Consider the following 6,000-nt stretch of genomic DNA (forward strand, 5'->3'; position numbering starts at 1 on the left):
CCTCAGCATTTCAGTACAATTAGAGAGCTAGAAAGCCAGAAGACCCCCAGACTTTAAAGCCATTACCAGAGTCCTACTCGGTGACTCCACCACTACCCTGCCCCAGGGCCCAGAGTAACCCGGTATGTCTCCCATGAGACCAGGTAGTAGGAAAGAGGCATTGCCATTTGCCTATACAGACATGTGTGTTGGTCGTACACACTTGCCATTAGTTGGCTAAGTAGAAATTCACTATTAAACCCATTGTGCTCTTTTACAAATTTCCTATCTGAAATCTATTATGTGAATCATTTATTGGAATCAGATGTTACAGTTGAAAGAATGCTAAGGAGAGATATGCCCTGGTATGGCAACCATAACTAGACTTGAAAGGAAATCAGTACTGGAGATGCTCCCTACCTGGGAATTAACCTGTAACTGAGGGCATGGAACAGGAAGTCAGAACAGTGTTCAGTCAGAGATCTGAAGAGAATAGCTCTGTTAAAGGAGAATCTCATATCCCCACAGCTACTTATAAAGGAGCCCACCCACATTTAAATTAGGACTTTGGTTTCTACTCTAGGTTAGAGACCCAGTTATTGAGAGTGTCATGGTGTACTGAAGAAGAAAGGTATAGAGAGGAAGGTTTTTCAGTGGACATTATAATGAAAAGATCATGTGTAGCTTCCTGGGTTTCTTCTCAAATTTTTGCCCACACTACCTGAGGAAAAGGGGTAAGATATGTGTCTGTGAAAAACTGTGGGGAAAGAAGTATAGCAGTTCTTTAAAAAAGTAAGAAACTATAAGCTATAGACCTGAGTTTCAATTTCAGAAAGACCATTAGCTCTCACAGGCATTCTAGATGCAATCATGCTGACTCACCTGGCATGTCTGACAGCAATTGCTCCAGGTCCTCTTTGTGACAGAGGAGAGAGATAGTTGTGAGACCCATCAGGGAACTGGTTCCAGTAGCAAATGGCCCGCCCACTTAAGTTCAGGTTGATATAGATGCAGCCTTTCCTTGTCAGGGATTTTAACACAACTGTTAAAGGTAAGGAGAGGTGCTGGGTCTACCACCAGATAATGATGGGGGCGGGGTGGGGCTCTGAGAGGCCACCAGATGGCTCACAATCTTACCTAAGGTGAGCCAGGTGATGCAGGGGAAGAGTGAGAGTCCCAGGGAAGACATAGAAAGACTTTTTGAAACCTACAGAGCCTATACTGCTTTTGACCCTGAAGCCAGAGAGCATCATTCTGCTGTGAACATGGCTTTTGTTAACCAAACTACCTGCAGCATCCTTTGGAAGCTTCAGCCAGTGAAAGGCTTTGTGGCCTGTCTCTGGCACCCAAAAGCCAGCTTCTGTTTGCCTTTGAATGGCAAGACTTGGAGAGAGGCTTCAAGGGACAACTGACTGGGCCACTCCTGCCTCAAGGTTTCAAGAACTCATCTTATAATGCCAGGAAAATGTTAAACCAGACAGGAGCTGATCTGATGCAATCTCACAGCAAGGTCTTTATTTTAGTTAAGATAGCTCAGTCTCTCAGCTCACCTCAGACAGGCCAGGACAGTTTTTGGTGGGGAGAGGAGCCCTGAACATCTATCCAAGGCTTTATAGCAAGCAGCATGTGGCTGGGAGTGGGGAGGGGGAGGTACTTTGGGGTATTCGGGGGCAGGTGGCAGGAATAACTGCAAACATCTAATTGGAAAGCTACTATGGCCTTTAGCATAATTGGCTGGTGCTGGGAATCAAACTGTAAAATTAATTTCGATTTCCCTCTATATTGGTGGTCATTAGGCAGGGTGTGGGCTTGTAATCTGGGGGTACTGATCTGTTGGGGTAATAACCTGGAGCAGCTGGTCTTGTTCAGGGTGTAACCTGGAAATGCTGGTCTTGTTGGGGTGAGCCTAGAGACTGGAGCTAGGCTTGGGTTTTGTTGGGGGAAACTAACTTGGAAACTAATGCTAGGTATGAGCATGTTAGTTTACCTGACTTCAAACTTAGGTCAGGTTCTCTAAAATGGAGTCTGAATTTAAAATATTTTGGTCTCTCCACCTACTGCCTTTGAAGAGGCACTGTATGAGGACCCGGCTGAGTACCTGTGGGCACACCCCCAAATAGATGTGCTCCAGTATGTATTGAGAGCCCCCGACTTGGAGACATGTCAGGAGGCCACATGAGACCTCCTACAGGAACAGAGTCAACTTGGCTAAGAAGGCCCAGCTTTGTCAACATGAGGTCACCTACATATCCAAAGGGGACTGACCAACACATGCTGTCATACACCAGGAACACACCAAACTTAACATCCCAGTTACATATCCCATAGGCAAGTACAGAAATTTCTGGGATATGATGGGTTTGAAGACTTCGGGTGCCAGGGTTCACTGAGTTAGCCAAACTGTTATATGAGGACTCCCAGGGCCAAGAAGACAAAATAGAATGGACCCTTGAGATGGACATGGCATTTAAGACTCTAAGAAGAGCCTTATTGGAGATGCCTGCTTTGGCCCTCCTGAAGATTCTCAAACCTTCCCACCTGTATATGGATGAGAGAAAGGGGATAGAAAACGGGGTGGCTCACCCAAACTTTGGGACCATAGAAAAGATCTCTGGCTTACTTATCTAAGAAGCTGGACCCGGTGGCCCAAGGATGGCCTGCAAGACAAGGATGCTGACAAAATAACCACATGGCAGGAACTTATCACCACCCCCAATGCTTTTGAGGGGGCCCTCTGGAATCCACCCAGCCAGTGTGCCAGACTGGTGCACTTTCAAGCTCTACTTTTGACACACTCTCTGCCCTAAAGCCAGCCACCCTGCTATCTGATCCACCCTCAGATGTGCAGCATGATTGCTCTATAGTTCTGGGATACATCCAGAATGTCAGGGAAGACTTGATTGACATACTCTGGTCAGATGAGGGATGAATATACTTAATGGATAGGAGCAGTGTCATCCAGAATGGAATCAGGTCTGCAGGGGGCAGCGGTAATGGGCTTGGACTCTGTTATTTGGACAACTGCTTTGCTGCCAGGGAAAGGGAAAGGGAAAGGGAAAGGGAAAGGGAAAGAAAAAAAAAGAAAAGAAAAGAAAAGAAAAGAAAAGAAAAGAAAAGAAAAGAAAAGAAAAGAAAAGAAAAGAAGAGAAAAGAATACATGCTATCTATAAAAGGTTACCCATGCCTCCAGTAGAAAACCCTATATTAATATACTTGTTGGCAACACTAAATGGATTCACTGAGTTTATTTAAAAAAGAGAAATAACATGAAATTTATGAAAGGAAGGGAAGGGAGGGGAGGGGAGGGGAGGGGAGGGGAGGGGAGGGGAGGGGAGGGGAGGGGAGGGGAGGGGAGGGGAGGGGAGGGGAGGGGAGGGGAGGGGAGGGGAGGGGAGGGGAGGGGAGGGGAGGGGAGGGGAGGGGAGGGGAGGGGAGGGGAGGGGAGGGGAGGGAAGGGAAGGATACATGCTATCTTTAAAAGGTTACCAATGCCTCCAGTAGATAACCCTATATTAATATACTTGTTGGCAACACTAAATGGACTCACTGAGTTTATTTAAAACGAGAAATAACATGAAATTTAGAAGTAATAGTGGTTGGGGTCACAGGGGAAGAATTGAGAAATGCAAATTGTAGGTGGATTTAAACAAACACATTATATGCATATATAAATTTTCAACCTATTTTCAAAACAAGAAAAGATAATTTAAAAATAAATTCCCAAGACATGGCCTCTTCCAGTAACTTCTCAATATTTAAGTTTAGAACATAACAAGCTCTTTCCGTGATTCCAAATAACAAAAGATGAAAACAATAAAATTTGGTTAATGAGATTTGTAAAATTTTTGAGGTAATGTAACTGTTAATGAAAATAGTTGATTGGTCACTATAAAAACGTACCAAACTAGAGCTGCACAGAGTAGCACATCCCTGTAATCCCAGCACTCAGGAGGTAGAGGCCAGAGAGAGGTGGACTCTGTAAGTCTAAGGCCTGCCCAGACTGATAGGGAGTGTTAGAATAGCCCAAGGTACATAATAGAAAAGAACTGGCTCAAAAAATGAGGAGTACCAAGCCTCTCCTCATTATTTGGAAACTTTTCATTTAAATATATTGTTACATATAGTTGCAATAGGTGACCATTAATAAAAACAAAAAACAAAACAAAGAAACCCAGTCCACTCAAACCATAATAAGAAAATACACATTTTATTAAGAGCTACAGTATTTAGTACTAATTACTAAGAATCATAACCATGAGATTTAGTGAACTAAGAAAAATCTAACTGCCCATAAAGAAACCCACTGGAAAGTATTCCCTTACTGTTGTATATAGTAAGTGTGCTAATATTTCTTGGCAGCAGAAGCAAGATGTTAATACTTATAATCATTCAGTAAATTTACCTACAAAAATTTCTTGACAAATTTTCTTTTCATTATATGTAATCTTGTGAAGATAAAATAAATAACAGACCAAAAATTACAGTGACAATCTGGTGCCCAAAAAGGATGTGCTGTACACTAAGTCCCCAACTTATTTCCAATTTCTATTTTAATGATCTGTGATATTTAACAGTGAAATTTATACTCAAAGTATTTAAACAATAGGTTTATAATCTTCCTTGATACTGATGCATATGGAACAGCTTTATATTCCGTAAACTTCACTTAGAGTCAGTAGAATTATTTTTTGACGCAATATATTTTTTTGCCTATATATACACCTACAAGTATTTTTTCATATTAATGAAGTATGTAAGAGGAAAACATTTTAATTGATATTATAGTAAATTCCTCTTTTAGTAATATCGTTTCCTATTATGAAACATACCAACTTTCTGAAAATGTGTTGGCTATTTTGGTGGTCACATTTCAGATACATAATCTGACTATAATAGGAGGCTTATTCTACATGTGATATTCTACAAAGTTTAAATTTTCTGCCTATTTGGGATGGTAATGGAGGTTGAATTCAAGGCATTGCACATAGCGAATATTCTACCCCTAATTTAGATGACCAGTCTCTTTGAATTTTTTTTTCTTGCTAATTGTCTTGCTAAATAGCCTAGGAAAGGACTGGCCTTGCTAGGGAGGACTTGAATTTGGGGTCTTCCTGCTTCAGCCTCCTCAATAGCTTTCTGTATTACACCTGTATTATTAAGATTTGTTTGTTTGTTTTTTTTGGGTGTGTGTTGTGTGTTCTGGTGTTTTGACTGTATGTGTGTGTGTCAGTGCACCACTTGAGTGCAGTGCACAGGGAGACAGTGGTAAGCAATTATGTGAATAGCAGGAATTAAATCCAGGTCCACTGCAAGAGCTACAGGTACTCTTACCTGCTGATGGATGTCTTTAGCCCCACAATTTTACAGTATAAGAATAATAACTGTATGTTATATCTTGTATGAAATATGTTTACCTTTCAGTCATAGACTGGCTGCTGTGTTATTTTACCTGACAGAAAATTTTTGAAAGTCTAAAGAAGATGATGCAATTGACAATAAAACATTAGTATAGTGTGTGGAGAAACTGCAAGCAATAAATGGTAAGAATAAAAATAGTAGAGAAGACTAATTGGTAAAAAAAAAAAAAAAAAAAAAAATTACGTTAAAGATCTGTGAAAACTGCTAACCTGTCAGTAAAATCCTTACAATACAAGTACAAAAATCTGTATGATGACCTATTCCAATCGTTGGCTGATGTGCTTATGAGTACAATTCAGAAGAGGATGCAGGTTAACCCTTGAAACTTGATGGCCAGTTTGCCAGGGTTAGTTGCCATGCCACAGGTCCCAGTGAGAGACTCTGTCTCAAAACACACAGTAGACATCTCCTAAGGAATGATACCAGAGTTTTGCTTCTGGTCCCCATACTTATGTACACACCAGTGTACACACATGCACCTTTATAAAGTGAACATATATGAATATTATCCATAACATGATATCCATAAATAACATGATACTGAAAATAACTACTGAAAATGGCAGTTAGGTACTAAAATACAATTAAGTTTCTTGACATACA

Source organism: Mus caroli, unplaced genomic scaffold (assembly GCF_978045245.1).
Source record: "Mus caroli unplaced genomic scaffold, Mus_caroli_1 scaffold_34, whole genome shotgun sequence".
Classification (NCBI taxonomy): Eukaryota; Metazoa; Chordata; class Mammalia; order Rodentia; family Muridae; genus Mus; species Mus caroli.